This window comes from Acanthochromis polyacanthus, chromosome 23, assembly GCF_021347895.1.
Source record: "Acanthochromis polyacanthus isolate Apoly-LR-REF ecotype Palm Island chromosome 23, KAUST_Apoly_ChrSc, whole genome shotgun sequence".
Taxonomy (NCBI): domain Eukaryota; kingdom Metazoa; phylum Chordata; class Actinopteri; family Pomacentridae; genus Acanthochromis; species Acanthochromis polyacanthus.
In genome coordinates this window covers 1,447,049-1,458,608 of record NC_067135.1, presented here as the reverse complement: position 1 = coordinate 1,458,608, position 11,560 = coordinate 1,447,049, and the positions used below count along the sequence as shown (strand labels likewise).

Sequence of the window (11,560 nt, the reverse complement as noted above, 5' to 3'; positions counted from 1 at the left end):
CCTGAAGTTAAGCTGGGCTTTGTTCACCAACACATTAGAAACAAGATTTTTATAAATAAAGATGAAAGAACCCATTCAAAGTCTTGTTAAAAGAACGTCCAGCTGTGTTTCCGGAGGACAAGAAAACTGAGAAAACAGTTTGAACGCTGAAGACATGAGGAGGTTCTGGTCAACTGAAGTCCACCAACACTTCCTCGTGTTTCAGTCCACATAACATCTTAAAACAACATTTTAAAAATGAGATGTGGTGATTTTTTCATGTTCAGACTGAGCTAGGCTAGCTGTTCCCTCTTAGCTTTGATGCTAAGCTAACTGTTTCCAGACTTCACATTTCACAGAGATTTGAAAGAGATCGATCTTCTTTTGGACTTTTGCCAGCAACGCTAATCAGGAAGTCTTTCATCTGATAATAGAGATTCTAAACAACTTCTTTAACCAAGAATCAGTAGGTTTATCAATAAATAATCAGTTCATCATTAATAGTATTTTATATTCACCATAATTACATGAGTTCTGGTTGGAGGTCATTAACAACCACAGGAGTCTTTGTCATGGTGCCCGCCGCTGCTAAACTCCCACAATGCTCTCTGTTTTAAAAGACCAAAAACAGATGAAGAGAAAAAGGATGAAACAAGAGAAAAACCGACTGAAAACGATTTCTCTTTCCAGCTTTCAAAACAAGAGTTGATGTCTTAGTGAGACTCAACTGTGGCTTCAGGGCGTTTGCATTCTCCATAATTAACATTAAAGACGGATTTAACGCTGAGATATTGGAAACAAAACCAGAGGCTTTTAGAAATTACATAACCTCAAAAAGCATCATTATTTTCCAGGAGTTTAACTTGTGACCTGCTGGAAGCCGTCGATCCAAACATTTGGCAGAAATACGGGACGACAAAACAAACAAAGAGCCTCGCGAAGAAACAGAAATAAAAGCAGAAAATAGTTTAAAAACTCATGCTGAATGTGAAGATGTGGGAAAAGACGGGATGAAACATGTAAAGCCCTGCTTGTAAACAGGTTTAAATCGGCACTGCTGACCCCATGTGACCATGTGGAAAACAGTTTATGGGTCTGAATCCCAGCAGCTAAACAGAGCCGAGCCCATATGGATCCAGTTGGCCTTCAAAGGCCAGAGAGGGAAAAATAAACACTTTTTATACGATTTCTCTCTCAGAAAGACTCCGAGCCGCTGTTACTGGCTGGAGAAAGCACTTCTAAGTGTGATTACATGTGTAAAGGAACACGAGTAAACTAGCATGTTCCCTTCCTGACTGATGTGGACGTCCAAGTCATGCTTATCTTCTGCTGGAGTTACAGACAAAACTGGAACGGAGAAGAAATGCACAAAGGAAAAGAAATTAAATGAAAAGCATGACGGGAAGAAGCAGACGGGGATTATTCAAGTTTATTCTACAGCTGAGAGACACTCAGTTTGTAAATCTGATCCTATGACATGTTTGTAATGTTGGACCTTTACAAAGTAAGAACTGGAATCAAGATTTGTCCTAAATGACCCAAAACCTGTCCAAGCTCACTAAACTTTGGTACAAAAACATCTCTAAAATAACTAAAAATGTGTCTAAAATGATCAAGAACTTCTCTGAAATGACTCAAGGGAAGAGGAGTCCTCACACAAATGTTATCTCTTAACCACATTTGTCCAAAATGACCCAAAACCTGTCCAGACTGACTAAACTTTGGTTCAAATTTGTCTAGAATTACTCAAAATTTGTATAACACGACAAAAACTACATCCACAATATCTTGTTTTTTGATTGTCCCACCAAGCTGCATGAACTTACAGAGGGACGCCATCAGAACCGATCATTTAAGAGGTTTATGTTTACAGAACAACACTTCCAGAACACGTTCCAGGTGTAGCAGGAGCACTGGGAGCAGAGCAGCACCGCACCAGGACAACCCTTCATATTTCTCTGAACGTTTTTAACACATCTGAGCATTTGAGCAAGCAGCCAAAGCTTCAGGTGTGAGAAATAAGTTCTTTAACGAATTTAGGATAACATGGAAGTACGCTACCATTCAAGTCTTTTAGAGCAACTTTCACTAATATAGAGCAACTTTAACTAATATAGAGCAACTTTCACTAATATAGAGCAACTTTAGCTAATATAGAGCAACTTTAACTAATATTAGAGCAACTGTAATGAATTCTAGAGCAACTTTAGCTACGATAGAGCAACGTTCACTAATATAGAGCAACTTTAGCTAATGGTAGTTGCTAGAGGTACGGACCCGTACTTGCCATTTGCCAATCAGATACGTGAGATCTGGTCACGTGACTCCTGGTAGACACTGGAGGTACGGACCCGTAGCATCGGTACTACAGGTACGGACCCTAAACCTGACCCTAACACTAACCCTAACCTTAACCTTTGCTTACCTTTCAACAGTTTGCAGTGGTTAGCAGCTTCTTGACTCGCGAGACTCGCGTACGGGTCCGTATCTGTCTGGCAAATGGAAAGTGCCGTATCCGTAGCCTGTGGGCTACGGGTACGGGTCCATATCTGTAGACACTACCTTAGCTAATACGGAGCAATTTTAACTCATTTTAGAGCAACTTTAAATAATACAGAGCAACTCCTTATAGAGCAACTTTAACTAATGTAGAGCAACTTTAACTCACATAAACTACCGTTCAAAAGTGATTACTGGTGTTGCAAAACATGGAATTGTCTGAATGACCCCAAACTTTAGAACGCTGGTGTATCTGAAACAGTTGACTCGTGACAAAGCAGTAAAAAGGCTTCGACCGGGTCACGGATGTAAAACAAACAGACTCATTGAGCACCGTGACCCAGCCTGGAGGATTCTTTAAGTAATGTCCTTTATGAAAACGGCCCTATATCCCCCGTCCTCCCCACCAAACCAAACAAGCACCCAGCCATCACAAACACTAAATGCAGGAAATTTAAAAAAGACGAGGGCAAAAGGACAACGGGGACCGTGTGCTACAAATGCAGGAAATGCCGGCTTTCTCCGACAAGTGCTGCTCATGCATAAAAGATTTCACAGCCCGACTGTCCCTGAACGCACCTCGAATATGGAAGGAAGGCAGCAGAACGAAAGCACGACTCCACCAAAATAAAAAACACAAACACAGAATGCAATGAATGCAGTAAAAATAAATGAATCATAATGTCGCAGTGAGAGGCCGGTCAGGAGGTCACACGTGTTTTTAAAGCGACACAGAGTGACGTGTGAAAAGTTGGGATAGCAGCATGAAAATAAAAACTCATTACGTGTGATTACTGGGGTCATGAGGAGTTCCTCGTGGTGCGTTCCAGACACAAAACGAGAAAAACGAGACACAAAACGACAAAAATGAGACAAAAGAGTAGAAAAACGAGACATAAAGCAACACAAATGAGACGCTAAATGACACAAAATGCCAAAATAAGATACAGAACAACAAAAATTAGACAAAAAAACATCAAAAATGAGACACTAAACGACAAAAATGAGACATGAAACAACAAAAACGAGACACGAAACACGTGTGACCTCCTGGTCATGAGGTCACACAAGTTTTAAAAGCGACACTGAATGACGTGTGAAAACTCGGGTGAGCAGCATGAAAATAAAAACTCATTAGGGGTGGTTACTGGGGTCGTGGGGAGTTCCTTGGAGTTGTTCGCGGTGCGTTCAGGCCTCAGATCTTTCCTGTCGCATGTCTTTGGCCTCGGCTGTCCTCGCTTCTCTAATGATAAACAAAAACGCAGTAAAAGTACTTCTCATGAAACAACATCAGAAACGAGCACCGCTGTGTTCTGCCCCGGGTTTGGAATTCTGTCCACATGTTCCCATTTGATCCCTGTTATTGCAGTCGCTCAAACACAAATCCCAGCGACATTCCCACAACCACATGACTCACACAGCCTCGGGTCACACGGGCGCTGTCTGCCAGCTCGCATGCATGCATCGCCGTGCGCTCGTAGGTTTCCATGTGCACGTTTCTCCTCCATACGATCATGGTGGAGGTGATCCGTCAGTGGGCCTCCTGGAGGAGACGGGCCTCCTGGAGGAGACGGGCCTCCTGGAGGAGACGGGCGTCCTGGAGGAGACGGGCCTCCTGGAGGAGACGGGCGTCCTGGAGGAGACGGGCCTCCTGGAGGAGACGGGCCTCCTGGAGGAGACGGGCGTCCTGGAGGAGACGGGCCTCCTGGAGGAGACGGGCCTCCTGGAGGAGACGGGCCTCCTGGAGGAGACGGGCCTCCTGGAGGAGACGGGCCTCCTGGAGGAGACGGGCATCCTGGAGGAGACAGGCGTCCTCCATGAGCTGATCGGTGTGAAGCCGGTTTCAGAGCAGCGATGGAGCTCCTGTCTTCAATTAAGAGCGTTTCAGTTGGAGAGCATCATTCCTTCTGTTTTTCTGTTCAGATTTTCTGAAGCTCAAACAGTTCCAGTCGGGCCTCCAGACTCAAAATGGCTGCACATGCAACCATTTTTGTAATGGGCCGGTTCAGATTTCACCTGGTCACATTTAGAGTGCATGATGATCATGATTTGTTCCCTCAGTCGACTTTTTCTTCTTCACTGGCTTGACAATTGCAACAAGAAAAGCCCTCAGAGATCAGTCCTCCTCCAAGGCTGCTCATTCCCCCACTGGTCAGAAATGCAGCATTTATTTATTAGTTATTGATGATCGGAAATCACAGCACCATTTAATGTAGATGTACCCACAAACCAAATGACCTCCTGCTGAATACAGGCATGTGTTCTGCATGTGTACGTTATGTACGGATACCGGATCACGTGACCTAAACATGTAGCGGGCGAATCAGAAACACCCCCACAGTTTAATCAGCTGTTCCTTGGATCATTTCTGATGGATAAGTCCTGATAAGTCCTCAGAGGTGGATTTGTAGTAGGATCACAATCAGCTGATGTAGTGTTCACTGGTTGCCATGGTTTCTGAAATCAAACATTTTATTATGAACTTTTCCATCTCCACTGACTGAGACCTGACTTGACTCAAAAGTTGTCCAAAATCACTTAAAGATTGTTCAAAATGATTCAAAAATTTCCCAAAATGGCTCAAAATTTGTCCATAATGACAGAAAAATTATCCAAAATGACTCAAAAATTGTCCAAAATGACTTGAAAATGATCCATAATTACAGAAAATTAGTCCAGAATGACATAAAATTTGTCCTAAATGACTCAAAGTTTATCCCAAAGACACACAATTTGTCCAAAATGACGAGAAACGATCCAAGCTGACATAAAACTTATTGAAAATGACAAGAAAATGAACTGACTCGGGTTTCTTTGAGAAGGTCAGTTTTTACGTCAAGTCTTTCCTATAAAAACAGCCCAGAATGAAAAGCGTCCTGTAATAATAAAGTGTGTAACGAGCAGAGAGCTGTGGGTGAAGCTTCGGTCACCGAGCAGAGCTGAAGAGTGATGACCGGACCGGAGCCAGAACCCAGACCGGGCTCAGGACCAGGACCAGGACCAGGACCAGGACCAGGACCCTGCTGGGTCAGTGTGTTTTGAGGCTGCGATCAGATCCAGACCGGGTTACGGCTCTGACGCAGATCGCTGCCCAGAGAGTGTTTCTGAATCACAACGTCTCAGCAGAAGCCAATCCATCACTCGGAGCTCGACTCAGTGACCTGCTGACCTGGGTGTGCACGGCGACATGTTCTTAGAAACCACACTGAGGGAACACGTCAGCATGAAGAGACACACCACAGCCTGACATTTCAAAACATGTGCAACAACATTTGGGAGTTCACACTGTGGGTACGACATGGCAAGAAGCACACGGACCCACAACCTCACTTACACTGAAGTAATGATTCATGATTTACACACATTTATGAATGACGACGTTTAGTCCCATTCAGCCATAGCAACAAAAACCAGCCACAGTGAAAATAGTCCAAAAATTGTCCAAAATGACTTGAAAATGATCCATATTTACAGAAAATTACTCCAGAATGACATGAAATTTGTCCTAAATGACTCGAAAATGATCCCAAAGACACACAAATTATCCAAAATGACGAGAAATGATCCAAGCTGACATAAGATTTCTTGAAAATGACTCAAAAATTGTCCAGAATGACTTGAAAGTTGTCCAAAATTTGAACAAAATGACTTGAAAATTGTCCAAAATGACTTGAAAATGATCGATAGTTGGGAAAATTTGTCCAGAATGACATGAAAGTTGTCCTAAATGACTCGAAAATGATCCCAAAGACACAAAAATGATCCAAAATGATGACAAACATCAAAGCTGACATAAAAATAGCTCAAAATGAAAATTATTTCTGAATGACAGCATTTACTCCCATTCCAACCTATACAACGAGCACAATCCATTGGATACCCCCATAGTGACATGTACTGACTATGTGTAAAGACACCTGTATCTGGAAGGTCCAGTTATTGGGGAACCACACACCATCCCCACTGTGAAGCACGGTGGTGGCAGCATCATGATGTGAAGCACGGTGGAGGCAGCATCATGATGTGAAGCACGGTGGAGGCAGCATCATGATGTGAAGCACGGTGGAGGCAGCATCATGATGTGAAGCACGGTGGAGGCAGCATCATGATGTGAAGCATGGTGGCGGCAGCATCAATATGTGAAGCATGGTGGAGGCAGCATCATGATGTGAAGCACGGTGGTGGCAGCATCATGACGTGAAGCACGGTGGTGGCAGCATCATGACGTGAAGCACGGTGGTGGTAGCATCATGATGTGAAGCACGGGTGGAGGCAGCATCATGACGTGAAGCACGGTGGAGGTAGCATCATGATGTGAAGCACGGTGGTGGCAGCATCATGATGTGAAGCACGGTGGTGGTAGCATCATGATGTGAAGCATGGTGGAGGCAGCATCATGATGTGAAGCACGGTGGTGGCAGCATCATGACGTGAAGCACGGTGGTGGCAGCATCATGACGTGAAGCACGGTGGTGGCAGCATCATGACGTGAAGCACGGTGGTGGCAGCATCATGACGTGAAGCACGGTGGAGGTAGCATCATGACGTGAAGCACGGTGGAGCAGCATCATGACGTGAAGCACGGTGGAGGTAGCATCATGATGTGAAGCACGGTGGAGGCAGCATCATGACGTGAAGCATGGTGGTGGCAGCATCATGACGTGAAGCATGGTGGTGGCAGCATCATGACGTGAAGCACGGTGGTGGCAGCATCATGATGTGAAGCACGGTGGTGGCAGCATCATGACGTGAAGCACGGTGGTGCAGCATCATGACGTGAAGCACGGTGGTGGCAGCATCATGACGTGAAGCACGGTGGAGGTAGCATCATGATGTGAAGCACGGTGGAGGCAGCATCATGACGTGAAGCACGGTGGAGGTAGCATCATGATGTGAAGCACGGTGGAGGCAGCATCATGACGTGAAGCACGGTGGTGGCAGCATCATGATGTGAAGCACGGTGGTGGCAGCATCATGACGTGAAGCACGGTGGTGGCAGCATCATGACGTGAAGCACGGTGGTGGCAGCATCATGACGTGAAGCACGGTGGTGGTAGCATCATGACGTGAAGCACGGTGGAGGCAGCATCATGACGTGAAGCACGGTGGTGGCAGCATCATGACGTGAAGCACGGTGGAGGTAGCATCATGACGTGAAGCACGGTGGTGGTAGCATCATGACGTGAAGCACGGTGGTGGCAGCATCATGATGTGAAGCACGGTGGTGGTAGCATCATGACGTGAAGCACGGTGGTGGCAGCATCATGACGTGAAGCACGGTGGTGGCAGCATCATGACGTGAAGCACGGTGGTGGTAGCATCATGACGTGAAGCACGGTGGTGGCAGCATCATGATGTGAAGCACGGTGGTGGTAGCATCATGACGTGAAGCACGGTGGTGGCAGCATCATGACGTGAAGCACGGTGGAGGTAGCATCATGATGTGAAGCACGGTGGAGGCAGCATCATGACGTGAAGCACGGTGGAGGTAGCATCATGATGTGAAGCACGGTGGAGGCAGCATCATGACGTGAAGCACGGTGGAGTAGCATCATGATGTGAAGCACGGTGGTGGTAGCATCATGACGTGAAGCACGGTGGTGGCAGCATCATGACGTGAAGCACGGTGGTGGCAGCATCATGACGTGAAGCAACGGTGGTGGCAGCATCATGACGTGAAGCACGGTGGTGGCAGCATCATGACGTGAAGCACGGTGGTGGCAGCATATGACGTGAAGCACGGTGGTGGCAGCATCATGACGTGAAGCATGGTGGTGCAGCATCATGATGTGAAGCACCGTGTAGGCAGCATCATGACGTGAAGCACGGTGGTGGTAGCATCATGATCTGAAGCACGGTGGTGGCAGCATCATGACATGGAAGACAACCTGATGCAGTCTGAAGAGCACTGAGATGTGGAGATTTATTTTCCATCCAGATGATGAGTCAAAGCCAAAGATCCTCAGAAAAGGTTTAAGGACAACAAGTTGTGGAGGCCGAGTCAGAACCCAGACCTCAGTCCAGCTGTAAATTAGAGTCTGGAACCAGAAAGGTTCTGTTTCTTCACTGTTGAACATGGCAGAGTTTGAAGAGTTTTACAGAGAATGAGGTTAAAACTGCAGATGTTGAGGATCGATGGTGAAACTGCAGCCAAAGGTGAATCTACTGATAAATACTGACTGGAAGGACGTGAATCACTCATTTCAGATTTTAGATTTTAATTAATGGACTTACATGGTGGAAATCTGTTTTCATTTTGACATGAAAGTCTTTTTTGGTAAATAATTGTCATAAAAAAGCCAAAATAAATGGGGCATTATTTGATGCTGAATGCTCTCTACAGAACCTCTGCTGTGGCATGTCGTTCCAAACATCACTGATCACCTCCTCCATTACCAGTAATCACTGTTGGCATGGAAACACATCCATCAATCATCACTGTGGATCAGTCTGCAAGACCTAAAGACTTTATTTCCAATATTCTGGGAGAAAACCCTGAAAATACTACAGATTATAATGGAGCTTGGAGTGTTTGCTGATTCTATTGGTGAATGAATCTTTTAAACGGTTCAGGAGACTGAAACAGTTGAAATCTGATCGTATCTTTCCGCTTGTATGGCACCTTTGGCTAAAACGCTCCATTAACCACCATGACGGACCGACCACACGTGTGTGGGTCAATCTATAACTGAGGGACTGTTGAAGTCCATGGGCATACATCTGCATACATTTTTACTCAAAGTTAAAAAAAAAATAGTGTTTTATGTTCATTAACATCATGTCTTTACAAATTCCATAAATTATTGTTATGGATACGATCACTTATTAATAAAAATTACTGGATATCACTAAAATGTCAACTTATACAAAAAGTCTCACAATCTTATATTGACCCGTCCAGAATGACTTGAAAATGATCCATAATTATGAAAATTAGTCCAGAATGACATGAAATTTGTCCAGTATGAATTTGGAGTTTATCCCAAATACACAAAAATTCTCCAAAATGATTCAAAAATTGTCCCAAAATTACTTGAAAATTATCCAAAATGACTCAAATATGGCTCAGAATGACTTGAACAATTTGTCTAAAATGACTCAAAATTTGTCCGCCTCAGAATCTTTCTCTAAAAATGCCATATGGTGTGTGGTTCTAGGCGGCCATGTTGATTTTAGACCTGACAACAGCTAAAAAGTCAGCTATGATACCTGTCCACTGTGTTAGAAAAACAACAAGTCCTCAATTCATACGACCGCATCGGTCGGATGTAACGTGCACCGGAATACGACCCATGAGAGCGTATTTACGTTAGCGCCCCTACGGGGAAAAGGAACGCAGTACGGATTTAATTTGAGAAATGGCTTTTCCCTCGCGAAACGGCTTTTATCCCACTTCCCAACACGGGTCTAGGGTTATGGTTAGGGTTAGGGTGAGGGATAGGGATAGTGTTAAGATAAAAGTTTGTTCATGGTGACGTTTCACCTGCGACACCGGAAGTGTCGATATTTACTCAACCGCTAGAGGTCGCATAGTCAAAACGTAACACTCGGCCGTAATACGGGCGTGTACAGACGACCTATGTGGTCGTTTCTGGTTTGAGGCCAGGCTGTAGAAAAAGTTCCCCCATTACATACTGATCCTGTTCCAAGAATCCCAGCAACATAAAGGCTTCTACAGCGAGGATACCGCCTTTTAGTGAACTCTGAAACTCTGGCCCAGTGGGTTCACACATGCTGCGGAATAATGGGGGTGAATAAAGGCTTTTATTGAGCTGTAATGATGTGTTCATTCTAATAGTGACTCACAGCGCTACAGTCTGACCCTCGCCTGACAGTCTGTCGCTGTACAAGTGGGAAAAGTCGTGTCTCCCACACTGTGAACATGGACTTCACATCCTCTTCTCTGACTTTCACACCCTCTTCATGTGTTTGTAAAAAGAACACGCGTGTAACGGGTTCCGAGGGCGTATTAAAGGGGAATGGGAGCCAGAGGACACGGCTGCAGGTCCTGTGACAAACTAATTAAGCCCGTAACATGGGAAAATGGCTGCTGCAGAGGACGTTAATAAGACGGGAAGAAAGAAAAAAGACATCTGGCGCCACGATGGAGGTGAAGTGGAATAACTGAGTAAACCTCGGGCGGCACGTTCTCGACTATCCGATTAGTTTTTTGATTATTTGTTTAGTATATAAAATGTCAGGAAAAAAGACACACCTCAACCTAAACATCAATTACAGAGAGGAAAAGGGATGAATTCCATCAGGACAACTGGAGCTTTGGAGAAATGTGGCTCATTTCAACAGCAGATAAAAACAGAAGATAAAGGTCGCCAGAGAATTGGATTGTTATTGATTTAACCTTTTAGTCCCTGAGCCGTTTTTGAGGCACCTCCACAGCCCCCACCGGCGGGGGCTGTAGGGACTAAGGGGTTAAGTCAAAAGACGAGCTGAAAGACTCCATGAAAAGATAGTGGTGTTCAACTATGATGACAACATTCAGTAATTCTAAAAACACACCATCCCCACTGTGAAGCACGGTGGTGGCAAAATCATGATGTGAAGCACGGTGGAGGCAGCATCATGATGGGAAGCATGGTGGTGGCAGCATCATGATGTTGAAGCACGGTGGTGGCGGCATCATGACGTGAAGCACGGTGGTGGCAGCATCATGATGTGAAGCACGGTGGCTGGCAGCATCATGAACGTGAAGCACGGTGGGTGGCAGCATCATGACGTGAAAGCACGGTGGTGGAGCATCATGACGTGAAGCACGGTGGTGGCAGCATCATGATGTGAAGCACGGTGGTGGCGGCATCATGACGTGAAGCACGGTGGAGGCAGGCCATCATGACGTGAAGCACGGTGGTGGCAGCATCATGACGTGAAGCACGGTGGTGGAAGCATCATGACGTGAAGCACGGTGGTGGCAGCATAATGACGTGAAGCACGGTGGTGGCAGCATATGACGTGAAGCATGGTGGTGGCAGCATCATGACGTGAAAGCACGGTGGTGGAAGCATCATGACGTGAAGCACGGTGGAGGCAGCATCATGACGTGAAGCACGGTGGTGGCAGCATAATG

General features: G+C 45.5%; 1 long non-coding RNA gene across 1 annotated transcript; it reads left to right on the top strand.

Annotated features, from left to right (window-relative positions):
* The first annotated feature begins 6,607 nt into the window (after positions 1 to 6,607).
* LOC127532427 (uncharacterized) lies at positions 6,608 to 8,016 on the top strand. The gene is made up of 3 exons (XR_007939869.1): positions 6,608 to 6,720; positions 6,867 to 7,011; positions 7,387 to 8,016. It is a non-coding gene; the product is annotated as an uncharacterized LOC127532427 (long non-coding RNA).
* Positions 8,017 to 11,560: the final 3,544 nt, after the last annotated feature.